The sequence below is a fragment of the Felis catus genome, chromosome C1 (assembly GCF_018350175.1).
Source record: "Felis catus isolate Fca126 chromosome C1, F.catus_Fca126_mat1.0, whole genome shotgun sequence".
In the NCBI taxonomy this organism is placed as follows: Eukaryota; Metazoa; Chordata; class Mammalia; order Carnivora; family Felidae; genus Felis; species Felis catus.
Window position 1 is genome coordinate 14,744,446 of NC_058375.1, and position 27,800 is coordinate 14,772,245.

Consider the following 27,800-nt stretch of genomic DNA (forward strand, 5'->3'; position numbering starts at 1 on the left):
CAGCCAGGACTGACTTCCCTGCTGTGGGAGAGAGCTCTTTATCTTTGAGACAGGCCAGCCAGCCGGAAGCCAGTGTGTAGGTGGAGGCCAAGTATAGCACAGGCACGTCTGTCTGGCCCACCTGCATCATCTGCCCATAGCCCCTCAAACACCTGCGTAAAGCTCTGGCTTCCCGGCTGCACATCACTCTTTCCTTCCTGGTTTCTTACCTTCCCTCCTGCCCCCCGTCCTCCCCACTCCCCCCATTTTCTTTTTCTTTCTTTTTTTTTCGGGGAGGGGGTTGCAAAATCTACTCAGAACCTGCTGTGTGTCAGGCTCTGTCTCAGACAGGAGTGTTCGCCAGTGTTCGAAGGGGTCTCTGCCTCGTAGACAAGGAGTGGAGCTCCCATGCCTGCCCTTTTGGAGGTGCTCTGAGGCTGTGGCTGGAGTGGGGGGGCATCAAAGAGGAGAGACATGGTGCTGGTATCACCAGTGACATCTTGGGATGCATTTCTTACGGGAACAGGGTTGTAAATGGCAGTTGAGTGCAGCTGAAATATTACTACTGATCCTCCAAATATTTAGGGCTCAAATGGGATTCTGAGGGCCAGTCTGGAAATCCAGCCACCATCTTGCCTAGGCAAATGGATTCCAGATTCCAAACTTTTAGACACTACCTTCATATAAGCTAAGTGCTGTATCCGATGGTCTCCCCTGAGGCCCTCAGACCTCCTTAATCCCCACAAACAAAGGGATCAGAAACCCAGAAGACACCACAACCTTGTCTAGCGCTTACCCCGCAGGTAGGGCTGCTGGGTTGCAAAACAATTTAGTACATAACAGTTAATGCAGGCTTACATCGGGGGTCCCAGGCTCCCACTCAGCACTCCACTGTCTGGACTGTCTGGCTGTCTGATCTTGGCCAAGGTGCCCCCCTCCCTCAATGAGCCTCACTGTTTTCAGCTGGAAAATGGGGATAATACCCCCTACATTCTGGGATCATTGTGGGGAGTGGTATACAGAGGTCACAGAATACCCGCCAGATGTCATAGAATCTTCTTGAGGAAGGGAGAGCCCGCCTTGCAGCCTCCCCGCTGGCAGAAGTGTCGACAGGAAGGGCGAGATGTTGAGAGATGCCTCCTGAGCTGTTGCTGACAGAAGAGCCGTGACAATCTGCCTCTAGAAAGATCCCAGCAAGCTGCCTGGGCCAGGGGAAATCCAACTGTGATGACGCTGCCCAGACTCTGCATGATGTTTCCTAATTGTTGATGCTCATGAGGGACAAGCAACCACTGAGCTCATTTCTTTTCCCACAGATCTGTGGCATCTGCCCCAGCCCTTACCGGAGGTGGAGAAAAGAAGGACTTTCTGGACCTGCTTTCAGGCTGTCGACCTGCGACAAGTCCCTGGGCCCTTCCAGAAATCAGATTTGCTGACTGTTCTCTATGTTGTCACTGATACCTTTGGTGGGAAGAGAACAATACTGGCCTGTGTGCTGTGCTGCTTTTTATCTGTGTAGTTCCAGAACATAGTAAGGCATGGCACACAGTAGGCACTAACAAATGCTTCTTGGAGTGGATAGATGGATGGATGAATGGATGGATGGATGGATATATGAAGTCCTGTGAGCCTAAATGAAGATTGCCTCCTTTCTGCCAGAGAATTCCAGGAGCGTGTGAAGCTGGGCTGGGGGAGCAGTGGGGCTCAGGCTCTGGGAAAAACTATGAAGACCACAAAAGTAATTCAGCCCCTAATGACCTTGAGACCCAGGCAAACCATTCCTTGTACATACACAAGGTATATTTCATAGAGGAAGGGACTGTGGGCTTGGGGCCAGCCTAGTCCAGCCTCTCCTACTGTAGGTGAGTGCTTGGCTCTGTTTCTTCTCCACCACGGGGCATAATGGCACCTCCCTTGCAGGGTTCTTGTAAAGTTTCTGTGGAGATAATGCTAGCTAAGCAGTTTGCATGGAGCCTGACACAGATACATATGCATTAAATATGTTAATGCTATTTATGACGTAAATATACCGTGTCAATGTTAATACTGTACAGATACCCAGCAATAATATCATTGTTGAGACAGAGGGACCTCAGGCAAAGAGCAGATATGGGGAGAATAAGAGGTTTACCTTTATTTAGGTGCATTGTTCCCTGATGTCTTCCTTTCCCGGGTGCAATGAGTCCTAGGGAGCCAATGACAACCGTCCCCCAAGCCCTGTCCCCGAGAGAGGCAGCTGCCAGATCGCATTCCAGCCTGAAGGAAGGGGGACACAGAGAATCACGGTGTAGTCCATGGAGAGCATGATCAGACTTGGGGTCTTAAATGGGGCCTTGGCCAGTCATGATGAGGTGGGAAACCACAGAGGCCAGGAGTCCGATTAGGGGCTGGTTGCACCTGTGAAAGACAGAAAACAAGATAGGGGTGGTGGGGAAGGAAGGCAGGAAACAGATTTGGAAAATAGTCTCAGAATATTGATTGAGCACTTTTCCCACCCCCTCTGATCTCTCCATATCAGCTCAGGGCCTTCCCTCTAAACCTTCACTCTGAACCTACCCGATGGCTTCAAAACGGATCTGATCGCATCAGCCCCTGATTTAAAGCTTTCTGATGGCTTCTTATCACCCTTGAGATTAAGGCCAGATTCCTCAGCACAGTCTTCAAGGCCCTGCAGGGTCTGGCCCTCATCTTCTTTTGCATTCACACACACGCATTCACACACACACACACACACACACACACACACACACACTTTGCAATGCTCTTAGCTCTGCCTCTCCTCTTCCTCCTCCTCCTCCTGCTCCTCCTCCCCTTCCTCTCCTTCCTCCCCTTCCTCCTCCTCTCCCTCCTTCCCTCCCCCCTCCTCCTCCCTTTCTCTTCCTCCTTCTCCCCCTCCTCCTCCCCTTCCCCCTCCTCTCCCTCCTTCCCTCCTCCTCCTCCCCCTCCTGCTCCCCCTCTTCTTCCCCCCCCTCCACTTCCACCCCCCACCCTCTAATGAACACCTCTGCATTTGGATCTCAACTCAAGTAGACTTCCAACATCCCTGATTAGGTCAAATTCCCCCCATCAGTCAAGCTCCATGGAGTTCCCTTGGTGGCATTTGTCACACTCATTAGTAGCTCCCTCTTCCACTAAAATATAAGCTCTGCAAGGGTCGGTCCTGTGTGTGTTTTCGCTCTCTCCCTGCATGCCCGGTGCTTGGCATGTGGGTGTGCCCAACACACGTTGCTTGAGGGAGTGAATGAGCATCCACCATTTGGCAGGCATGGTGCTAGGTACCGTGGGAGACATCAACCATCAGGGACTTTTCTGAAGCAGAGGGGCAGCCCCGAGGAGGGAGATGTCCTTTGGAACTCCTGTCCCTGCATCCCTCTGGCTCCTCATCAGTATTCACAGCACCCGAGCGTCTCGAAGGCCAGCATCCCCTTGGCAACATTGCCACCAGCCTGGCATCATCTGATGCTTATCTGGACCGCGCCGGCTGGGCCCAGCCTCAGAGGAGCTGAGACGGATGCTATGGCAACGGCCTAGCTCCTGGGAGGGCCCGGACTGTTCCTGGGGATGGCAAATCAGCCTTCTCCAGTCTCTGGAGACTGGGCCCAGGGTCCAACCTCACAGGGACGACCTTGGTGGGAACGCATCATTGCACTTAATTGCCTCTGAGAGCCCAGGGGAACCATAGACCACTCAGTCCTATCCAGAGGCCTGTCCACATGTGGACAGTGACTGTCCCCATGGGGGCGAGTTTCCCAGGTGGGCATGGAGAATCATGATTAAAGAGGTCATGGAAAGTTTCCTTGCAGGTGGGGGATGGGCATGGTACCAAGGGATGGGCCCTTGTCCTGGGTTCAAATCTTGGCTGTGCCTTCTGATTCCCTTCCCCTCTAAGTTCAGCATCCTCATTTATATACTGGGAATCATAATAGAAACTTTGCAGGGCTATTGTGAGGACCAGATCTGTTAACAAGTGAAAAGTTCCTGCAACCTGGAAAATACACACAAAATCATAGCTGTTTTTCTTAAATGTGTACATATATACATATATATGTTTATATATATGTATATATATGTTTATATATGTGTGTGTGTGTATATATATATATATATATATATATATATGTTTAAGTTTACTTATTTATTTTGAGACAGAGAGTGCAAGCAGGGGAAGGGCACAGAGAGGGAGAGAGAGAGAATCCCAAGCAGGCTCTGCATCATCAGCGTAGAGCCCAATGCAGGGATTGAAGTGATGAATTGAGAGATCACAAACCTGAGCTGAAATCAAGAGTCAGACACCCAACCAACTGAGCCACCCAGGTGCCCCAATCATAGCTGTTTTTATCAGCAGTGCGGCAGGTAATGTAAAGAGGGCAACATGAGGACGTGTGATATGTTCCTATGTGGATACTTAATAAACTGGATGGCAGCCTGTTGAGAGTGATTTACCAAAGTTTTGGTTCTGCTACAAGGGCAGAGTCCAAGTCAGGGTCAGAGTCAGGGGCGGCTCAGCCCATACCACACCCTTGGCCTGCCTGATCTCGTCTGTCTACACAACCCACCTATGAGGCAGGTATCATTGTCCCTGCTCTCAGGGGAGGCTTCCCAGGTCCACAGAGCCCAGGTAACTGCAATTACACAAGGTCTGACAGGAAATGAATTCATACGTTCTCACAAATACAAGTGAGAAGGGACAGCACTAGCTGTTAGACTACATGCTGCGGAAGACCACGGTGGCCACCTTCACCTGACAGCCACAGGCCCCAGCCTCTCCCCTAACTCCTTCCCACCCCAAACAGAAATGCTCCTTGCTAAGGAGGAGAGTTGTATGATTGCAGCTGCTTGGTGGACCATGGTCCTGGGTCGACTCTGAGCATCTCTGCCAACGTAGGCGGTTCCCTCTGATTCCATAGCGGGGCTTCGGGAACCAGAGTGGACAAGCACTCACCCTGGGCATGAATGGGCATCTGGGAGTCAAGTAGGCAAATGGACATCCATTGGTTCTTAGCCTCCATCAAACCCTTTTTTCACCTTGACAATGAAGGCTCAGCACGGGCCAGCAACTCTCCACCGGAAGCCAGTGAAGGTTATGCTTTTTGCTCATGTTACATCTGCCATGTAATGTCTGCCAAGTGAGGGGAACAAAGAACAAGTTGTGAGAGACGGTTCTGGGCATGCCTCTTCCCCAGCACAAAAGTCATGTGGCTTCAAGGAGGCCTTCTGCTTCTGTGAGAGCCAACTCTGGAACCGCGGCTGAGCCTGACTCCCTGTTGGAGGATGCAAGGCAGTGCAGACACGCTTACTGAATCCAAATACGGTTTCATTCATCAGTGAGAGCAAAGGGCCCCAGTGGAGGCGAGTAACCAGGAGCGAGTGTCCTAACATGAATACACAGACGCACAGGCTCGGGGCTCCACCAAGTGTCGCCAGAAGTCCTGGGGGAAGTTGCCCACCACATGCCTGCAAACACGGCCATGCTAGGCCACATTGTGTTGCCTGAGAGGGCTGTGGGTACAGTTGTTTTTTTTTTTTTTTTTTTTTTTTTACCTATGCTAGAGTGCTGTAGTCCAGGGCTCTCTGGGCTGAAGCCTCAAGATGCCAGAATAGCTCCTTTCTCCCTCCATCCTCACTATATTGGAACCAGGCTGGGGACCACGAGGAGCAGGAAGGATTTGTTCACGCGATGACTATTTATTGAGCGTCTGTGTGCCAGGTGCCGTGCTAAGTTCTGGAGGTGTCCCGGGGAACAGACGTGATGTGGTGTTCATTCTCTGAAGAGCGAGTGGTCTACAGGGGGAAACAACAAACACACAAATGAACTGAGACATTTCAAGTTGTGGGAAGAGCTGCTAAGGAAATAAACACGATGCTGTTCACTTAGATAAACTGAGGAGGGTCTGCCTTGGGATCAGTAGTCAAGGAGGACCTCTCTGAGGAGGTGACATTTATGGCGAGCGTCTAAGACGGTCTTGCTCAAAGGGAGCGGTGGAGCACTGCCCTCGGAGGGAGCAGCGTGGTGGGGAGGACCTGAGGGCTGGGTGTGAGGAAGTGAAAGGAGAGGAAATGGCTGGAACACACACACATGGGACAAGGAGGCTGGGCCTGGTCACGCAAGGCCAGGGTGAGGAGTTTGGATTTTGAGTGTGATGTCATTCCCAAAGTGTCTTAAGCAGGGCAGGGATGTGATGTGATTTATGTTTTTAAAAGTCACTCTGTGTAAGGGTGCCTGGGTGGCTCCGTCAGTTAAGCATCTGACCCTTGATTTCGGCTCAGGTCATGATCTCATGCTTCATGGGTTCGAGCCCCGTATCAGGCTCCACACGGACAGCTCGGAATCCGCTTGGGATTCTCTCTCTCTCTCCCTCTCTCTCTGCCCCTACCCCCCTCTCTGTCTCTCTCTCTCTCTCTCTCTCTCTCTCTCCCTCTCTCTCTCAAAAATAAAGAAATGGACTTAAAAATACATATATTAAAAAAATAAAAATAAAATAATAAAAGTCACTCTGTGGGAAAAACAAGAGGGAAACAGAGCGGTGGGAGGATGCTGCAGAGTCTAGGGTTGGTGGAGGGGGCGCTGGGGGCCAGGTGATGGATCTAAGAGGTAGTTTGGAGGGAAAATCAACAATGCCCATTGATGGATTAACAACAGGTATCGCGAATTTTTTTTTATATAGATAGAATACATGTATAGTCATCATTCCAATGCCTTTCTCAAGCAGGAAGTGCTCCAGACCACACTTTACAAGTTTTTCCCCCTCTGGCCCTGGACACTGGCACCCAAATCTTCCTGCAGTCAGTCCTCCTGCCCCACGCAGGGCTTGTGGCCACCTCAGTGGCCTGCATTAGCTTCAGCTCAGCCGGAGCTCCATGCCACCCGAATGAATATGTATAAATTCGTATACATTACAGTGAGCAAGAAATCAGGCATTGCAGACCATTTCTAGGCTGTGCTTAGGAGAAACTGAGGCCCAGAGAGGTTAAGAGACTTACTTACCCAAGAGAGATCCTTAGAGAATTTGCTTTGATAAATAGCTGCGAATTCATTTATTCAATAAACCCATCGAGCTTCTATTATCTATCACGGGCACTGGTGGTTTATTAACTGTCACATGCCCAGCACTCAGCCAGCCTCTGGAATTAGGAAGACAAATCGGATAAAGTCCCCTAGCCTTGCAAAGCTTGGAGTTTTGTGGGTGATAGGGAGGGATGTTTGAGGGAAAGATGGTAAGGACATCTCCAAAGGAAAGGACCAGAATGCAGTGAGTCAAGGACAGTAGCAAAGACATACCCAAACAGCCTACAGAAAAGCAAAGGCAAACGGTGTATAAATCCACTGAACACATATCTGATATGGAGCATGTACCAGATACTTCCAAACGGCTTAGAAATACCTGTTCTTAAATGTCTTCCTCACAAGTGTGCTTAGCCCATTCACCTGGACCACACATGAAGGCAGGCTAAGGTAAGCGTCCTCCCTGGCTCATCAGAATGGTCCCGGATTCCATATTGGCTCTGAGACTATTGTTCTATGCATATGAAGCTGCCTTTGCTTCTGGGTGGCCCTGTGTACCATAAGCTCCTTGAAGAAAGAGATCATGACCTTGGATTCCTTTGCATCTTTGTCTTTCCATCTTCAACGACGACTTAAATGCTTACTATGTACTGGGTTGTAGATGCTGGAGTTATAGGACAGTGAAAATGGCAGGCATGGTCCCTGCTGCCATGGAATTCACAGCGAATGCTCAGCCAACTCTTAGCCCACAGAGGGTCCCACTGCATGGTGCTAATTGTCATCTAGAGCTTAATGACTCCTGAGTGTTATCTTCGGCTCATTATCATCTGAGCTCCAAACTCGTATCCAACTATGAACCCTCCCTGGATACTTGATCTGCCATAAACTCATTATGTCCAGGTTTCTAGATTCTCACCCATGCCACCTCCAACCTGGTCCTCCCCACCCATCTACCTGCACAAGCCCATAGCATAGGAAGTACCCTCGGCTCTTGTCTTTCACATACTGCCCCCCCTCAAGCTACCCATTGCTCTCCATCACCACCATCTTCTGTTACTTTTAGTTCCATGATAGCATCCCCCTTGACCTTCTCCCAGCTTACCCCGCTCCAATCCATTCGCTACACAGTGGCCGGGATGACCTCATTAATTGGAAGCAAAAGCCGATTTCCCCCAGTTTATCATCTTGCTGGGACTGTCCATTGCTCTCAGCGTAAAATTTCTATTCCACAGGGACAGGCACTGCTCCCATCACTCCCCCACTGCCCACGTGGGCCGCTCTCACTTTGTTCCAGCCAGCCTGGTCCCCTTCCCTTCCCGGGGTAACCCTCCCCGACTTTGCACCTGCTGCTCCTCTACTCCTCCACCACCCCATTCTCTAAACAGCTGGCTCTCTCCTCACCCTTCACGCTTCAGCTCAGACGTCACTTGCTCAGAGAAGCCTCCCCTGACTTCCCTATCTAACGTCCCATCCCTCGCCCTAGTGACTCTGGGCCATGCCACTCAAATTGTCCCCTTTCGGGCATTTATCAAATCTTGAATGTTCTCCTGAATGGAGAATGTAGGATTCGTGATGGCAGGGGTAGCGTCCATGTTCATCACTGGGGTCCCGCACGTCTAGCAGAGGAGACACAGCAAACGTTTGTTGAATTGAAACAAACCCAACAACAACAGGAAAAGCTTCCCAGAGTGTTGTGAGAATTATGTGCCACAGTGTGTGTGAGAGAAAGAGAGAGAGAGAGAGAGAGAGAGAGAGAGAGAGAGAGAGAGAGAAAGCACCTGGCACGGTGCCAGGCTCATTGTAGGCCCTCAATGCACAAAGTGTCCCAGGCTGGCTTGCGGATTGCAGAGACTAGAAACACATTATCCTCTTTTCCCAGACAAAGCCTGAAGAGACGAGAGGGCAAGAAACAGAAGGAAGTACTCCAGACCACATTTGAAGGAATTTATTCTCCTTTGTTTTCCTCCTTTCCTTCTTTGCAATGTGTCTATGTTTCAAAAGCCAAAGATCACAGAACAAGATTGGTAGCTTCAGCGATTCGGCCCTTCTTGGTCCCCTGAGCAAATCTTTGCCTCCTTCCAATTTCTGAGGAGCAGCCAGCCACCTGTTCCGAGACGCCAGCATCTGTCCCAGCCCCCGCCTCTCCCTGCGGCACCGAGCTGCACTGGACCCCTGGCCAGGGCGGCTGTGTTCCTGCCCCCGGGACAGCTTTGAAGCCAGGAGCTGTCGCTGCCTGTTTGTTTGTACTGAAGGCACCACGTATGGTTACAGATCATGAATAAGAAACAGGTGCCTGATTGCAGAGCAGCTGTCTCCCGCCAGCATTGACCCCTGCCAGCAGCCATCTGCAAACTCCAGGCAGCCCACCTTCTGGAGAGGCAGCAGGGTGCGGGGCACAGGCAGTGGAGGTGGCTCAGCGAGCAGGGCCTGAGCCCCTCCACATGCCAGCAACCGTGGCCGGGTCCGGGTTCGGGCCCTGGCTGTGCCACCAAGCCAGGAGACTTGAGTAAGTCCCTTAACTCTTCTGATTGTCAGTTTCCTCATCTGTAAAGTGGGTATAACAATAATTCCAAATGGGTACCCAGGATTTATATTTTTGATAAAGGTCGCTTCCATTACGGGTTTCATTTTGTTTCACTTGTTTGGTTGTTCAAAAAATATTTCCTGATGGCCTACCCTCTGCCAGGCCCCATGCCGGGTGTGGCATATATGGCTGTCCAAAGAGAAGGAGCCTTCATCGTAGTTGGGGAGACAGACATACGTCAAGTGATCCCATGGTGAAATGTTCAGTTGCAGCGGTGACGAGAGCCACAAAGTCTACAAAGGACAGGTCCTCGGGGCAAGGAGAGCCTGTGATTGGGGAATTCGGCCTCGAGCATCCCATGAGGAAGTGATCCTTGAGCTGCCATCTGATGAAGCACAGGTGTTAATTAAGAGAGGCGGGAAGAATGTTCTGGAGAAAGGGAACAGCTAGGACAAAACCCTGAGTCAGAAGGTAGCCCGGGGACCACGACGGTCTGCGAGGAATACGGTGCCTCCGGAGGACACAGAGCGGAAACGAGGTGGAAGAAGTCAGCAGGGACCAGATCTGTGGGCGTTCCTTGTCGGCCGAGGCACAGAGGAATTGTGTCTTTATCCTGAGAGCAATGGGAAGCGTTTGCGGGCCTAACCAGGGTTTCACGAGATCGGGTTTGATGCTCTGCAGCGTTCACTCTGGCGGCTGCTTGGAGAACAGACTGGAAGGGCTTGAGGAGAAGCAGGGGCCGGAGGCTATGGCGGTGCCCTGCAGGGGATGACGGTGACTTGGAAGGGTGGTGGAGCAGGGCTGGAGAGAACGTCCAGTCGCTGGCAGTGCAGCGGGAAGGAGGGGGTTGCCATTCACCAGGGGGAGACAGGAATTACCACCCCCGCTCTGGAGAGAAGAGAATCAAGCCTCAGAAAGGGGAAGCGGTCCCCGCAAATGGCAAGTGATAGGACCCGGGGTGCGGGTCCTCAGGAGACCAGTGTCAGGTATCGTTATGTAGGTGAGCCCTGGGTGGCTGGGTGAAGACTGGTTCCTGAGGCCAAGGCTGGCCTCTTCCCTGAGGCTCATGCTGCCCCGGGTGATGAGGGCAGCTTCTGGGCTGACCGGCCCTGTCCTCAGCCAAGGCCCAAGGGTGCCAGCAGCGAGCAGGAGGGGACCAAAGCTCGAGGACCAGTTGGAGACAGGACCTGGAAGGGGTGGAGAAGAAAGTTTTGGACGCACACAGACCTGGTGCAAATCCTGCCTTTGCTCTCTTTTAGCCATAAGCCCCACGTCCTGCCAGTAGCTTCCTGGAGTCTAACCGGAATTGCAAGCCCTTATAACCCAGACTGGGTTCAGTGAGGTCTCCAGCATCCCCTTCCTGAGACTGAGCTGCCCTATCCCTCCAAGGATGTCCTTGGGGGGTACGAGGCAGACTGTCGGGGTGGTGAGCGTCAGCTATCTCCTCCCTGCAGCGGGACATCAGGGCAGAGACGGCGGGAGTGGTCTGCTCGGTGGGGAGGATGATTTTATCACGGCCATTGTTCTAACTTACCACTGAGCCATGATAAAACACTGATTGTAGTCTATGTGAGGGTTTTTAAGCTCTCCACAGACAATGCAATTTCTCTTGCTAGACTCGGAGCAGATGGCTCCCACTGCCCTGCCCCTCAACGTCCCTCCCAGCTTCCTCCCTGCTGGGGAGGACAGGGGCAGCTTGCCGAGAGTGTTTTGGGACAGTCTTTGGGTGATGCGGTCATGTTCATTCATTCACTTACTCAACCAATCTTTATGAAGCCCCGCTAGAAGTCCAGATCAGCGTTAGATGCTGTAAATACAGGTGTGTTAGACATGATACTGCTCTTGAGCGATGCTCATTTATCCATGCCCTCATTCACTTATTCATCCAACATGGTGTTAGTTGACCACCTACTGTATGCTGGGCTCCGCATCGGGTGTGGGATAGTGCAGCCCCTTGGCCAGGCGTTCTATCTGGGATGGTTAGGCTTTCTCAGGGGGCTGGTGCTTCAGCTCCACAGGACAAATGGAAGATAGCTAGATGGAAATGGGGAACAGAGGGATTAACACGGGTTAAACTCCAGAGGTTTGAAACAACCGAAGGTGCAAAGAACCACAAGTAGTTCTATGTGGCTAGGGGAAGGGTCCGTATGGGGGACTGGGCAGGAGCTGGGCCAGAGAGAGGACAGGGGCAATATCAGAAAGGGCCTTGGATGCCAAGCTAAGAAGGGGACTTTTTACCGAAAGCCACAGAGAGACATTGAAAAGGTTTAGGCTTGGTTGAGAAAGGGGTAATAAGTGGAGACAAGCATCATCAGGTATTACAAAGATCTGGTGGCAGCATGCGGATAGGAAGCCGTGAGGAGGCTGGAACCGAGGCTGGGGGTGGAGACGAGGCAGGTGCTCAGAAGACATCGCGAAGCTGAAATCCACAAGAGGTAGCTTATCGCTTAGCCATTGCCAGAAAATGCTGCTGACCAGACCACTCCAAACCCCATGACTTACAACAACAATCATTTATTCTGGATCTGCTAAGAGTTGGCTGATCTCAGCTGGGCTTGACTGGGGCATTTTGGTCCTGCTCTGTGTGTCCCTTGCCCCCCTCCTAGGGCCAGTGCACCAATCTGGGCATGTTCTTCTCACGGCGACGAGGGCAGAGGCACAAAAGAGCAAGCCCAATCAGGTGAGCACTTTCTAAGCCTTTAGTTACGTCATCCCCTTCAACATCCCATTGGTTAAGTCATGGGCCCAAAGCCAAGGTGAAGGGGCGGGGCTATGTCCACCTTTTTAGAGGAAGAACTGCCAAATCACATGGCACAGAGCAGAGATACGCAGGCACGGAGCAGTAATGGGCTGGAATGATCTCACTATTTCCTGCAGGCAGATGAGGGGCTGGGAGGGGTGGCAAAGAAAGGAAGGGGGGTCATGAGTGTTGCTAAGAACGTGGTACATGTCAGCCCCCTGCCTTCAAAGCTGGGACCTGGTCCGTCTGGCACCCCACAGCTAGACAACGGCTGCATCCAGCCCCTTCGGGAATTAAGCCTAAGGCAGGGCTCCGCTCTGATGCGCTGTGTGCGCAGCCTGACCACTCAGCCCCGGGCGTTCTGGGAAAAGAGCCAATCCCCTGCCCGTTACCCCCCAGCCAGACCTTCCCTGATCTGTCAGCCGTGCCCTGGGTCCCCAGCTTGTGTCACCGGGGGACTAGCTTTCCCGTCTCACCCAGACTGTGTTGATTACACACCCCGGAGGCTTGTTTTCCTCTGTGTGGGCAGAAACAGTCTCACGGCAGCTTCCAATCCTGCAAACAGAGGGCTGGGTGGGAAAAGAGGTGTGTGTATGTGTGGACGGGAGGAAGCTACTGCTTCCGTCCTCACTGGGATCCTCGGTCCCCGTCTACACATACCTCCTCCTTGCTTGCTGCCCCTCCAGACCATCTACCTGACTTCTCCAACCGCACAAGAAATGGGAAGGAGATTTAATCTCCCCTGAGGGCAACCCTGCAGCCCAGCTGGCCCAACTGGGTGGCCTAGGGGATATCACCTCCCCTTTCTGCAACTGAGTTTTTGCACCTGTGAAACAGTAACATCGGTCTAGGGGACACTCAATGCTTACCTGAACACTCATGTGATGTTAAGTGCCATCCTGTCTTAAGTGCTTGGCAAATACTAACTCATTTAATTATCATGATGACACTTCAAGTCTCCCAATGATACAGAGGGGTCACTGAGGCATCCCCCAGGACACACAGCCAGGGAATGAGAGAGTCAGGGCTTGAACCCAGCAGTTCAGTGCCAGAGTGCACATTTAACCACCTGATAACACGGCCAGTTGCTTTCCTCTCCTCTCCGAATTTCTAGAAGGACTGGCCTCTTGGGGTCATGCTAGTCCCATGCCTTTATTACCTTCTGAGTTCCTTTTGCGGGTTGAATTGTGTCCCCCAAAATGATATGCACAAGTCCTAGCCCCTGATATGTGGACATGACCTTCCTGGGGAGAGGGTCTTTGCAGACATAATCAGGCTGAGTTGAGAACGGGCCCTAATCAGTGGCGGATGTCTTTGTAAGAGAAAGGGGAGGGGAATTTGGAGACAGGCACACCAAGACACAGAGACACACAGGGAGGACGTCCGAGGGAGACAGAGGCACAGCCCAGTCATAAAGTGTAGGAAGGCAAAGAATGGCCAGGAGCCACTGGGGTGCAGACGACAGGGACGGCTCCTTCCCTAAGCCTTCAGAGGGAGCAAGGCCCTGCAGACACTTGATCTTGGGTGTCTAGCCTCCGGAACTGTGAGAGAATAAATGTCTCTTCTTTTAAGTCTCTAATTTTGTGGTCGTCTGTCACAGCAGCCCTGGGAACCCGAGACACCGAGTAAGGAAATCTTGGGGCTTTAAGCAGAGGCAGCTCTGGAAAACACCTCCGAGCAGGCAGGCTTCTTGACCCAGCCAGTTCTTGTCTCAGATCCTCTGTCTCCGGCCACCTCGTGTTTCTCCTTACGGCCTTATCGCCATGCACCCAGGCTGACCTTGAATCCCGGAGAATTTGGGGCCTAGAACTCGGCGTGGGGTGGCTGAGTAGAAAGGATGAGTCTGGAAATGGCCTGGAGAGGGGGGCAGAGATCTTGAACTTCATGGGGCTGAGAACCGGGCTTTGGGGAAGGCTTGGGATTTTAAATGGCTATGTCCCTTAAGCCCTAGTCCTTGACCTGCAGGTGACTCCAGGTGCCAGGTGACAGTGCCCTGTCAGCCTCCGTCTCCCACCCCTCCAGGGCACGGCTGATTCTGCCTGCCACCTGGGTGACTCATTAAGACATTCGATAAGACAACGCAGGGGGAAAGGCTTCAGGGGACTGCCGAGTGGCCTGGAAGTTGGTTGTGAACCCCTGTGCCCACTTCCCACTTGGCCAAGTTCCTGGAATCTGTGTCCCGCTCCTCAGCACCCTCTGCAAGCACTGGACCCAAAGCCTGGCTCACCGGGTGAGCATAAGTACTGAACTCAACTCTGCCACGTGTCGGGGTTTGTCCTCCAAAGGGCAGAGGCAGCGCACCATTCCCCAAACACCATCTTCTACTGTCTTCGGTGCTATGACACCCCAGCAGACATTCAGAGGCAAACCAGGCTAAACAACCAGGTCAGAAAAGTTCTGCTCAGGCTAGCTCCCTCCCCCCTTCGCCCCTCCACTCCCTCTGCCCAGCACTAGCCTCCCAGCTCCCTCCCTCCAGACTCTCCTCCAAAATTCTCCTGCTGGGGCCTCCCTTTCAGCTGGCTGACACCTGCCATGATGGCAAAGACCTGGGGTTTCAGGTAGACATTTAACGGAAGTCTGGGGGAACTTCAGGCTCCAGGGAATCCTGAGATGTGACTCTCTAATGGTGGAATCATTGGTTCTCAGGCTTCTAAGATCACGTGTCTTGGACCTCACATGACATCTCTGCTTCATTCACACCTTCTTTACCCCTCGGCCCACTGTCCCCGCCCCACCCTCAGACTCCACCCTCCTCAGGCAGAGAGTCCAGAAAGGGGATAGGTCTTCTGCCCTGGATGTAGCCCCTGATACGTGGTGAGGGAGGCAGGGTGGAGAGACGGAGTCAGACAGACCTGGACTTGAATTTTGGGTCTTCCACTTGCTGTGTGGCCTTAGGCAAGTTACTTCACCTCTCTGGGCTTGTTTTTGAAATGAGGAACATAGCACCCACCTCCCCGTGTTTGGCACAGAGCAGGCGAGCATGCCTTTCTTCCAGGCCTTGCCTGCAGTGCCTGGCACACGGTGACTGCTTGAAAAGGCCAACGAGGTGTACTGGAAAATTCCCAGGTGCCGGAATCTGACAGGTGTGAGCTTGAATCCTTTCTCCTCTCCTCCTACCACGTGTCCTTGGACAAGTCGCTCCACTTCTCTGAAGTGCAGTTTCTCTCTTCACTCTGGGATTAAGCCCCTCTTCTCAGGTTCTCATGAGGACCCCACAAGATGTGCGAGCGGATGACTGTTAGCTCTGTTCTGTACCCCCGAGGCATCTACCCTCTCAGCTTAGGACTCCTCAACTCTAGACCCCAAATTAGGTTTCATGGACCCACCTGGCAGGCCTCTTGCCTTCCAGATCTACCTGTCCTTGATGACGACAATCTCTGGCTCTCTGGGTGGTCCAACTTTGTAGCCCAGAGGCCAGACCTCCAGTCTGATGACTCCTGGAGCTGCACCTAAAAGCCTAACAATTTCCCTTGTGGCTTTGGCTTGACCAAGGGCAGGAGGTGATGGCTTGGGGACACTAAGACGGGACAGGCATGGCCAAAGTTCTTAGCAGATGACTCACCCATGGCCCATGACCAGTCACCAGAGCCATCTGCTTGGTGGCATCGTGGCCCCGGGAGGCAATGGACCTCCAGCCTATGTCATCGGGCACTAGAATGGACTTGTGGGGGGACAAGGAGCCAGCTCCACTCTTGTCCCAGCGACAGGGGCCCCAGGGCCATGGCAGGCCCAACACAGGGCTGAATGGCCCGGAGGCAGCCCCATTCCCCCAGGGAGGGGCTGCCCAAGCCTGTTACCACTGGCCAGGCCCTTCCCATCAGTCCCAGCAGAAATTAGCAGAGGCTGCTAAGTGGCCTCCTGCTTCCTCCAGTGCTCCAGAGAAAGGGGGAGGGAAGGGGTGGGGATGGGGGGTGAGCAGCACCAGCGGTGTGAGCAGGGGGTGATTGTCATGGTTACGCTCTGACAAAACAAATGGTTCTCTGCTTCCCGCAGGCCACCTAAACAGCTATCGCGATGTGGGCATCCATCAGGCCAGCTGCCAGGGCGGCGGGCGCTGGGCTTGGGCACCGGAGCCCAGCCCTGGGCACCCCCTCCAGCAGCTCTGGGTGCAGGCAGGCAGCCTCGGGGGCGGCGGACCGAGGGAGTATTTGCCCAGACACGTGTTGCTTCTGGGGCAGGTAAGGGTGGGCGGGTGAGGGGCTGCAGGGGGGCTGTCCTGAGTGTGCGGCCAGGGTGTGTTCGCGGAATTCAGGTGCCTCTGTGTTCCAGTGGCCGCGTGAGTGTGTGTGTCTGTGTGCATCAGGATGTGTACGTCGTGCGTTTGCACGAGGGGAGGGGGCAGAGGAAGATGAGGCCGGGATGTTCCAGCATTAGGAGTGAGAGCAACACCACCACATGTTGCTGCTGGAGTCCTCCCCCCTCCCCGTCCGTCTCTCCCTCCCGCTCCCTCCCTCTCTCTCTCTCCCCACTCCTTTCCCCTCTCTCCCTCTCTCTGGAGCTCTCGGTCTGTTTCTCTCTTTCTTCTGGGTGTGATTCTCTCAGCATCTCCTCCTCCTGTGTCTCTCTCCCCTCCGTCTCTGCCTCCCCCCTTCCCCCACCCCCCACCCATCCCAGCCACCTGTTTCCCCCGTCTCTGGGTCCCCGTCATCTCTAGTCTGTCCTCCGGAGCCCTGGGGCTGCCAGGAGCTCCGCAGACTGTCCATCCCTGGCTGCCTGGCTCGTGCCTGCTGCCCTCCAGGTGCCCGGCGGGTGACTGTCCCCAAAACCACTGGCCAAGTGCGGCGTGTGTGTCCCCCCCCACCCCTACTCCTGCCTGGTAAGTGGGGCTCCAGGACGGAGAAGGGGTCCTCCAGCGGTGGGAGGTGGGTGGGCGCAGGGGGCGACCTGGCCCCGAGTGCAGCATTGGTGTCTGCTAACATGTCAAGTCCCGCTGGAAGCCGTCATTACGTCTCCTGCAGCCGCAACAGTTCAGTCCGATGCGACGCTCCCTCCGCTCCCTCCGCACGGAGCAGCAGAGGAAATTTGGCGGAGGCTTGGTGGGGTGGAAGCCAGAACCTTCCCCTCCTCTCCCCCAACCAAAAGCAACAGGCACCTTCCTGTCTCTGCTCCTATGCCTCTTTCTTTTCTTTCTTTGCCTTTTTCTTTCTTTCTTTCTTCCTTCCTTCCTTTCTTTTTCTTTTTTTCTTGCCTGTTTCTTTCCTTCCTTCTTTCTCTTTCTCTCTTTCTCTTTTTTCCTTTCTTTCTTTCCTTCCTTCTTTCTTTCTTTTTCTTTCTTTCTTTCTTCCTAGTAGTCTTCAGCAGAGACAGAGCATTCTTCCTCTCCTCCTCTGCTGGCATAGAACCCTGTTCCCTGGGTTCATCTGTCTGAGCCCAGGCAGGTCCCAGGGAACTAGGCAGAGGCTCCGAGGAGGTCAGATGAACTCCCGCCTCCTGCACGGTGGAGGCAGAGGGCACGGACACTCCCTTGGTTAGCTGGGCTGGGGGCCACTGAGCACGTGTGCGTGTGGTGTGTGGGATGTATGTTGAGAAGTGTATGGGGCATGTGCAGGCAGGGGTGTGTCCCTGGAGGGTAGTGATGCGTATAGAGTGAGCTCCACAAGTTGGTGGTTGTGGGGGGGGAGGGGCAGTGGCGCATGTATAAATGTGATTACGTGTTTAGGGGTACTTGTGTGGGATGCCCTGTGCCTGCAGGGATTTAAGAGTGTGGGGCACACGTGTGCACACACGCACGTGCACACATGCACATGTACAAATGATTGTGGATTGAACTTGACCCAGAGGTTGCTGGGCAGGACCCCCGAGGCCTGATGCAGTTCCCTTGTCACCCAGCCTTGGTCAGAGTCCCCCTCGTGGGGAGTGCTGTTTTCCATCCAATCCCACACAGGTGGTGATCCAGGGCCTAAGGTGAGGTGGGCAGTGTTCCTGATGGGTGGACCGCAGACCCGACTGCTTTTCAGACATGAGACAGGCCAAGGTTCCCAGTCTGGGTGGGTAGGTGACTAGGGGTCTGTGGCCTCACGGAAAACAGCATGAGGACCAAACTCAAATCCAGGCCAGACTAAGCCTTCAGAAGGGATTCCAGCCATTGGCCATTGGTTTGCAGCTTGGTTGAATGGGCTGTTGGTAAAGTCATCCTGGCCCAGAGGGAAGAAGCGACACTCTGTGCCTGGTGTCCCTCACTGCACACCGTTCTGAGTGGGCACCTGCACCAGCCCCCTGGTGCAGTCCCTCTTCCTCATGGACAAACAATGCTGACTCTGGTTCTGCGGGAGGCCAGCCCTACAGGGAAAGGGCACAGCCCTGGAGGAGTGGGGACAGTGGAAGAGGCACCCAGGGGCTCCAGATCAGCAGCTCCTCCAGGACCCTGGCCTCAGGCTCCTGCTCAAGTTCAAGCTGTCCTTTCTGCTGCGTAAGTGGATCCCTTCTAGCACCTCCTGGCCAAGTCCCTCCACCTACGTGGCCTCGATAACCAAAGGCCAAGCCAACCTAGATTTCCCATATCCTCACCGGCGTCCCCAGCCCAGCCAGACTGGAGAGGGGCTTGGGCAATGCCACGCAGAGGGTCATCATAAACAAGAAGTCCACAGACTTCCTTGCAGTCATTGGGAACAGTCCAGTGGGCTCAGGGAGTGAAGTGTGGCTCTAGGTCACCAGGGATGAACAAATCCTCTCATCTCATTTAACCTCTTTTAACAAAATGTGGCCACTGGGCACTCCCTCATGAAAACCCTGGCCAGTGCTCTCAGGGGGCGCTCACCCAACAGCACGGCTGATGCACGAAGCCCTCTGGGAGAGGGGATTGGGATCAGGGGTGCTCAGTGTGGGGCTGAGAAGGCTTCCTGGAGAAAGCGGTGCTGGAGTGAGGACTTGGAGGAAGCAGTGGGGGGAGATATGGATATATGGATGGACAGAGAGGAGCGGGGGAAGCTTTATTTGGGCCAGAGGTATGAGTACATGTTGGAAGGGGCAGGAGGTCATGGCTGATGGTCGGTCAGTTTGAACGAACAAACTCAGGCGGAAAGAGGGAAAAGCATGGCCATCATCCAGGCGCTGGATGCCCACTTTCTGCCAGGTTCTGTGCTGAGTATCGGGCCCCTGTCCTCAAGGAGCTTGTAGTCTCTATGTAAAATAGTTCCCAGGAGAGGAGCACTTGGACTTGAGGCCTCCTTGAGCTTGCCAAGAGGAGAATGCAAGGGAGATTCTCTGGGCCTGAGAGGTAGAGAAGGGGCCAGGATGCAGAGACACATTTGTGGGTCGTCTGCTCATACGCTGGGGCAGGACAGGGGAAAACCACTTTGGGACAGAAGGCCTGAGGCGGGCCCTTAAGGAATGTTTGCCTCCGTGCTGGTTACTTGCCTTATGGAAGGATGAATCTGCGAAAGAGACAGAGAAGGAGAAGCCGGAGGGAGGGAACAGTACCTCGTGTCTTCCCCGCCTTGTGTTTTCCCCTTGCCCGGGGACCTTACCCCTGGTATTTTATTCGGTCCCCATTTTGCAGCTGATGAAACTGAGTCTTGGAGAGCTCCAAGCGCTAGGTTTAAGGTCACCTAGCAAATGCAGAACCATTTCGCCAGGAATGAAGCAAAGGATGGTCCTGAGCTCGTGCTACCCGCCTGGTGCCAGGGCAGAAACAGAATAAGAAGGGCCTCTTTGCCATTCTCTTGGAAGAGATGTTAGGACCATCCATGGAGCAGGAGGATTAGAGCAGGATATGGCTGAGGGGGTCAGCGGAGGGAGCCTCACAGCCAGCTAAAGGGATTCGGAGGAGGTGGGACGCGAAAGGGCCCAGAGACAAGAAACTGGTAGATGGGCCAATGGTGCTCTGGGTGGAAGCAAGTGCATGAACAAGGACACGGAGTTGGGTTCACAGAGGTCTGGGGAGGAACAAACATGCTGCTTTTCCAGGAACATAGGGGAGGCGAAAGATAGGATCAGGCAGAAGTGGGTAAGGGGCTGACCATCAGGGAGGCTGAGTTCGACATGAAAGAGTAGGGCTTTAGCCAAAGCTATTGGCAGTCCTGGAGTAGGAAGAACTGGTCAGATGGGGACCCCAGGAAGACAAACTGATGAACCTGAGGAGATAAAACTTCACCTCATGAATCCTCACTGGAATCGGGGAGATCACAGTCCTCCGTTTAAAACTCGTTGCTAGATGATGTGCTTTGAATGTTCTTGAGTCCCAGGTGGTCTTCATACAAAGCTCTTCTCCCTCTTCCTGTAACCATGCTGGGAATCACACTACTGGGCCCAGGATAAGAAGTGGTTCCTTCTACAGGTGCCACTCTGGAGACAGTGAAGGATGCAAGGTGAGGACAGGCAGCTGAGGTGGATGCTCCCAACACAGCCTAGAAAGGAACCATGGATGAGAGAGGCTGGAGGGCAGGGGATGAGTCTGCCTGATTGGCCATGTATTCCCGGTTCCTTCTTCAGATCCCATACAGGGGTCTGAGTCACCATTATCTGAGACCCTACAGATGTGAGGTTGTAGGTTTAAAAAAGAGTACCTTGATAGAAGAACGTTAATGAAATGACCACTTAAAAAGTAGTCCCTGCCTGAAATCTCTCCTTCCACAATGCCAACATCCATCCCTGGCCATCACTTAATACTGGTGTCCATCAGGTTCTTTTTGGGTTTGGGGTGGTGTCAGCAACTGAACATACAATGCCAAAGGATTGAAAAGTGAAACTGGGGTCTTATGAAGGTTGTAGGATTTAATGAACGAAGAAAGGTTCCCATCTCTTCTTATCTCACACAAAGCCACAGACAAATGAGAACCCGGCAGAGGTAGACCAGAAAACAACAGAAGGGGAAACTGGCAACAATGAGTTCATGGTTAGAAAACTTGAGTGGTCGCTCTGTGATGGAGAAATGTGAAATGAGAAAATGTCATATCATGCTAGCATATGATTTTGCACAAAAAATTTATCTCCCCACCCCCACCGCCGCCCAATCAATACTTGATTTGTTCTTTGTTCATTGGAAGGTTTAGCACATGGCTGTAATTATAATCTCATTTTGGTCCAATATAAGACTCTATTTTCATATTTTTAGTTTTACTTTTCAAAATAAAATCCCAGTTGAAACTTTTTTTCACTCACAATTTCATATGAAATTTTGGTCCCTGTCTTCAGTGGATTCACTAGAGTGGTCTCTTTCTGGTCCAATTATTGGGCAAATATGGAGGTCATTCATTTGTTTTTTCAGCATTAATGAGCACCCGCTGATGGCCAGACACTCTGCTAAGTACTAGGGATATAACTGTCAACAAAACATACAAAAATCTCTGCCTTCATGGAGAGTGGACCCACTGGGCAATTCCCCCTCCCCCATCTCTTACTCCCTTCCCAATATTGTGGTTTCTGTCTCTGGACCATCGTCTTTGCTCAGAGACCCAAACATTTATGGCTCTACTTGCCAAGTTAGATTGTGCGGCAGTAAAAAGCACAATCTTTCATTCTTGCTCCTGCTGCACATCAAAGTGGGTCATGCATATTGTCACATAATATAGTCACTCTTATGTCCAGGATAACAGAGGCTCCTTATAGACATGTGTCCCCATGATCACAGTGGCAGGGAAAAAGATATGGCCAAGTACGCAGCAGCTTTGAAAGCTTCCTCCTGGGAATTGACACACCTCCCTTCCACTCAGTTCATTGGTCCTAACAAGACACACAGCCATACCTTCTAGAAGACAGCCTACCAAGTGCCCAGAGAACTGGAAAAGTCTGCCCAACAATGTGAAGATCACATGTGGGCTTCTTCAGAGAGGAGCATCATAGCCTTTATGAGAATGCAAACAGAAAATGGGTGGAAGAGGAAGAGTTATCTTGGGTTGAATCCCCTTGGGCATCTTAGCCCCCAGCCCTGGCCACTGAATACCTCACGGCCAGTGGACTCATCTTCTGCCAACCCTGAAGCCCAGCCTAGCAAAGCAGGTGGAGAGCCTTCACAGTGTCTCAGTCAGCTCAGGCTGCTTTAACAAGGGTACCCTAGAATGCGTAGCTCAAACGGCAATTTACTTCTCACAGTTCTGGAGGCCAGAAGTCTGAGATCAGGATGCCAGCATGGTTGGCTCCTTGGTAAGGGCCCTCTTCCTGGTTTACAGACAGCTGTGCTGTGTCCTCACATGGTGAGGAGAAAGAGAGAGTTCTGGCTTCTTCCTCTTTTCATCTAATTCCGTCAAGGGGTTCCACACTCATGACCTCATCCACATCTAACTACCTTCCAAATGCCTTATCTCCAAATACCGTCACACTGGGGATTAGAGCTTTGAATTTGCGGTGACACAGACCTTCAGCCCATAGCGTAGAGAAAGCTCTGCCATAGGAGCTCCAATTCCCCTGTGTTACTTCCCCCTCTGAGCCTCAGTCCCTGATCCTTAAAATGGGTATAATAATCTTTATTTTGCCCCAACTCACAGAGCTCCAATTTAATTCACAGATGTGAAAGTATATTATAAATCACTCCATATAAGGCTCGATGCTCATTATTCATACTCTTATGGCACAATGGTAGATTTAAAAGGGTAAATTGGTCAGAGACTAGAACGCCCTCACTACTGTAAACTCCATCATTTTCTTTAAAAAAAATTTTTTAATGTTTATTTTTGAGAGAGAGAGAGAGAGGGGGGGGACAGGCAGAGAGAGAGGGAGACACAGACTCCAAAGCAGGCTCCAGGCTCCGAGCTGTCAGCACAGAGCCTGATGCAGGGCTTGAACTCACGGACTGCGAGATCATGACCTGAGCTGAAGTCGGATGCTTAACCGACTGAGCCCCCATCATTTTCAATTCTTTGAACCTTGAAGGGTTTTCTAAGAGATTCTTCAAGAGCCTGTCGGGAGGTCTGACCTTGACCCGGTTTGCCCCTCACCCCATCTTCCCCCGCAAGGCCAAAGCTGCCCACTCACCTTCAAGAGCCAACCCTGTCTTCCTCACACGGCTCCAGGCCAGCCATGATACATACCTGTGCAGACACAGGAAGCACTTACTCTGGGCCGGGCACTGGGCTCAGTGTTTCACACGCATTGCTTCACTGCCTCATGACAACACTCGAAAGCAGACCTGCTACTGTGCCCTTTTCACAGAGCAGAAAACTGAGGCTCAGAGACATGAGGAAACCTGCCCTTGTCACTCAGAGGTACGAGTCAGAGCCTGGCTTTGAGCCTAACTGTTGAGACTCTAGAGCCTGAGCTCTTGGCCTTCAGGCTGGCTGACCGGGGTGGGGGGCTCTGCTGCTGGCCTCCTCTCCCTGCTTTCTCGTCCCCAGCTGGGTTAATCTCTGGTACTGACAACCCACTTTGTACCTGGCAGTCTGAGAGGGCTTTTCCTTTGCCTCTGAACGTGAGGGATATTGTTAGGACAGACACAGAGGTGCCAGAAAGAGACTGCCAGACTTCTGGTCCCAGACCTGTTACTTACTAGCTTTGTGACCTTGGGCCAGTTTCTTAACCCCCCTTGTGTTCACCCAGATCATCTGCAGAAAAGAAAGAAAGAAAGAAAGAAAGAAAGAAAGAAAGAAAGAAAGAAAGAAAAGAAGCGCTACAGGCTCATGAGGAATCAGTGTGCTAATCCACATAAACTGCTTAGCGCAGTGCCTGATTCAGGGACAGTTTGTGATAAGTGTCGGGAGCCTCTAAATCCTATCTCCTTAAGCCTGGTTGGCAGTGGGGACTCTGTATCCTGGACCCAGCTCCTTCCACCGCCTCCCCACTCCCTATTAGCCTTCTGCTGGCTCCTCACCACCTGGAGCCCTCCCAGGAACAGGGACACAGCAAACCTTCCAGAGTCTCTCCCGCACTGTCCCCCTCCCCCCCCCCCCGCCCCCCTGAGACCCATTTGGAGGCCTCTGTGCGCATCCGCTGTGTTGTTTGCCTGTTAGCTCGGATGATTTCCCAGCGGGAGCTGCCTCAAATATGCCGACTCTGTAGGAGGAGGGCATGATGCGGATCCGACATTGCTGCTCGAAGCCTGGGGAAGGAGCCCCAGAAGGGTGGGAGCCAGCGTGGCATGGAACCTGGCCGCTTGGAATAGCAAGCAGGCTCTCAGGCACCCTCCCTGGGCCTTGGCACCTGGATCTGACTGGGAGGCTGCAGAACGACACAGTTAAGAACCCACGTTCTGGAACCGGAAGGCTTGGGTTCAAATCCAAACTGTACCACTAGCGTGCTGTGTGACCTTGAGATTCCCTTAACCTCTCTGGGCCTTGGTTTCCTCTGTTATAAAGTGAAGAGTCCAAATCCCAGCTCTGCCGCTTAGGAGAGTAGCACTTGGGCAGGGGATGTAAGCACTCTGGGCCTCAGTTTCATCATCTGCAAAATGGGAATAACGGTCATGCCTACTTCACAGGGTCGTCCTGAGGGTTCCCTGAGCTAACGCATGAAAAGCATTTAGAATAACGCCTGGTGGATATTAATTGCTCCCTACGTATTAGCTGTTATTATTTTTAAAGACTTCTTTCATGTGCTGGGGAATAGAACAAGGAACAAGACAGCTTGGGTCCCTACCACTGGGCAAGTGGGGCAAAGACAGACACTAAGCCAGCCACCCACCCATCTTTGTGTCCCACTAGGTGTACTGTGTGTGGGGCCCAAGCTATGGATGCTGGCAGCATGTGATAGCAGGGTCCCGGTCCGGGGTCCATATGGAGTGGTTGGCAGAACTGGCACCTGGGCCTGGGGACCCTGTCTCAGCCCACACAGCCTCCCTGTGCCATCTGAGGGGACAACATGAGTGCGGTAACCTCGCAGCATGGCCCAGGACCTCAGAGGAAGTTAAGGCCGTGAATATATTCTTCAGGCAACACCCAGGCCAGGTGGTGCAGAAAAGGGGGATCCTGGGGTGGCCGGGTGGCAGGTCTGGGGTCTATCGATGGCCATGACCACCAAGGAGACATACGAAACACACAGGTGCCCAGATGCAGTCTGAGCTGGTGGGAGAGTAAGACCAGGAAGGAATCCCAGAGAGGAAAGGAAAGGAAAGCCATCCCCAACATGTACTGAGGGGAAGCCCTGGGGTGAGCCCTCTACATGCAGTGTCTCACTTGTAATCCTTGCTGGAGCCCTGGGAGATAAATCGCCACGGTACATGCCCATTACACAGAGGGCAATACTGAGTTTCTGTGGGAAAGACTTGGAAAGGAAGAGGCAAGGCAGGTTCCAGAAGCAGGAAGTAGCTTCCCAGCCTGTCATTCCACCCTTAGAAGTGTCTGGGGGAGGCATGGTCCAAGGGTGCCTCTTCAACTTCCTAGGAGCCCCCAGTGCCAGACAGCAGTTCTAGAAGGGAAATGCCTGGGGGGTGGATTCTAAAATGGCCCTTTCCTGGCGCGGTTGTTCCGTGAGCCTCTTAGCAACAGGGAGGCATGGATAAGGCCAAGGCCACAACCGTTCGGTTAGTACCTTTCATGGGCCGCAGGGATGCTGGTTGCTCAACACAGGGGGCTCGCCTTGCACGTGCAGCCCTGGAAAGATGGGCAGAAACCGAATCCGTGTACACGGAGTCCGGTTTTCCCGGCGGTGTGGTGGCTCGTGTCTGAACGGCCCTCCGTGGGCAGAGACTCCAGTGCTGGAGCCTCACGGGGCCCCCGGGAAACGGGCATCCGGCACCTGCTCACAAGTATTCCCACCGTCACCTTAATGGTACACAACAAAGACTCTTTTCGGAAACCCGACAGCCCTCATGGAGGGCTTGGGGGACACGCAATTTTTGGCTTAGTTGTGTCTACTTCTCCCTCCTGCAGCAGGCCCGGTCGCAGCCTCTTAGCCGGAAGCCTCTGCAGCCGTGGGCGGCTTGGGCCTCAGCCACCTGCAGGGCTGACTGCCCTGGACATCCGGACTGGCGGGACTCCAGGTCTCCCGGCAGGGCAGGAACACCGAGCAATGAGAGGCCGGGGCGCCCTCTGTCCTGATTAGCCCCGACTCCCCACCCCAACGGGAGACCACGGCTGGCTCCGGGATGGAATCCTACAGGCTTTGGGTTGAAATAGAGGGATTTCTCTCACTGTTAGCTGCTTTAAATGAACCCATGGCCGAGGCCTATTCCCACCCCTGATATACTCTATCCTATTTATTTATTCATTCGTTCGCTCACTCATTCATTCATTCATTGGGTAGATAGAGCACACGCCATCCATCCATTCAGGCCATCGCTGAGCACCGACTGTGGGCCAGATGGTGGGGGAGACAGTCCTTGCCTCCAGTGCCAGGAGCTGGCGGGGGGGGGGGGCAGTTCAGGACCGTGGGTGTGGGCCCAAGGGGGGAGGTGTAGAGAAGGAGACCAGCTGTGAGAACCCCAGAATTCTAGAAGCTTAGGACAATCAGCGGGGCCTGAGAACCCATCGACTCTGCCCCAGCTTTGAAGGGAATGCTGGGGCTCATCTGTGTGTGGAGCAGTCCTTGGAGGACAGGCTCCCAGCAGGGGCATGAAAGCATAGACTTCCTAGACAGCTTGGTGACAGGAAATACGATGAGGACCCCTAGCCCAAGGTGAGTGGGCAGGGTGGCAAGGCCAGAACTTCTTGGTGGGTTCACAGTCTGTGCCTGGCCCAGGCCTGGCTGAGACCACAGAGCTAGGAAGCCCCGACCCCGTGGATACAATCTGGGGGCACCTGACCAGGGGGAAGGGGAGAGGTCTCCAGAATGGCCTTCCAGGTGGAGAAAGAAGGCCTGCCATGCTGTTTCTGGAACAATATGAGCTAGGGAAGAAAGGGAACAGGGCACGTTCTGGCTCCAAGGTCAGAACCAGAGGTGGGCGCTTGGGCCGGGACCCGGGGATCTTCCCAGCTGTGCGAGCTTGGTGCCTGTGCAAGGTCACCCAGTCCAGGAAGGGGGCCTTGCAAGGAGACTCTATGGAAAAAAGGCCTGGAAGAGAAGCCTCCAGCCTCCTCAGGACCCGCCAGCTTCCTGCCCACCACTCACAGACATCGTCTCCTTTATCCATCCAGTTTCTAAGGAGGTGGGTGCCATCATGGTCCCATTTTATAGATGCAAAAGCTAAGGCACAAAGAGGTTAAGTAAGGGGCTCAAGGTCACATGATATATAAGCAGCAGAGCCCAACTGAGTAACTGGCCCCAGGCCACCAGGGAGTGGCCATCTCGGACACTAACCCAGGCAATGCTCTGGATCCTAGGACCCGGCTGCTACCCCGCAAGCAAGCTCCCCCCACTTTCCAATCCCTTTCTGGCAAGTGAGCGGGAGGCCCCTCTCCTGCACCCCAGGACCCTGATGCAGGTGTTCCCCAGCCTGTCATGATGACTGAAGACAAGCAGGGACCCCGCACTCTCTTCTCCCAGTTCCTTTCCCTGCACACGTCCCCACATCACATGTAAACCAACTTCACGCCACCTGCTGCTGCAGGTTCTTGATGGCCCAGAGTGTTCTCAGCCTAGAACGCTGCACGCCAGGTGATTCCGGGACGACTGGGGCCCAGACCACAGCCTCCCCAGAGGCATCTTCTGGGGCCCGCAGCTGGGGCGGGGGGCTGGTATGCAGGGGCCTGCTGAGCTCATGGTGGTCAGGATCACAGCAGCAGCTTGAGAGGCATCACAGCCAGGGGAAG

General features: G+C 53.3%; 1 protein-coding gene and 1 long non-coding RNA gene across 7 annotated transcripts in view; one reads left to right on the forward strand and one right to left on the reverse strand.

Moving 5' to 3' along the window:
• Positions 1 to 16,858: 16,858 nt before the first annotated feature.
• The window catches only part of VWA5B1 (von Willebrand factor A domain containing 5B1), a 60,907-nt gene continuing 49,965 nt past the window's right edge, over positions 16,859 to 27,800 (forward strand). For 2 of the 6 annotated variants that reach the window (XM_023258238.2, XM_023258239.2), the window contains exon 1: positions 26,548 to 26,727. The gene's annotated coding sequence lies outside the window, so the exon portion shown is untranslated. Of the gene's footprint in view, positions 17,063 to 26,546; positions 27,197 to 27,800 lie in introns of those variants that run through there. The other 4 variants (XM_045035202.1, XM_019836295.3, XM_045035203.1 and 1 more) reach the window with 4 other exon arrangements.
• Positions 20,944 to 22,802, reverse strand: LOC123379497. Its single transcript, XR_006583968.1, has 2 exons — positions 21,346 to 22,802; positions 20,944 to 21,102 (listed from the first exon to the last, which is right to left on the reverse strand). It is a non-coding gene; the product is annotated as an uncharacterized LOC123379497 (long non-coding RNA).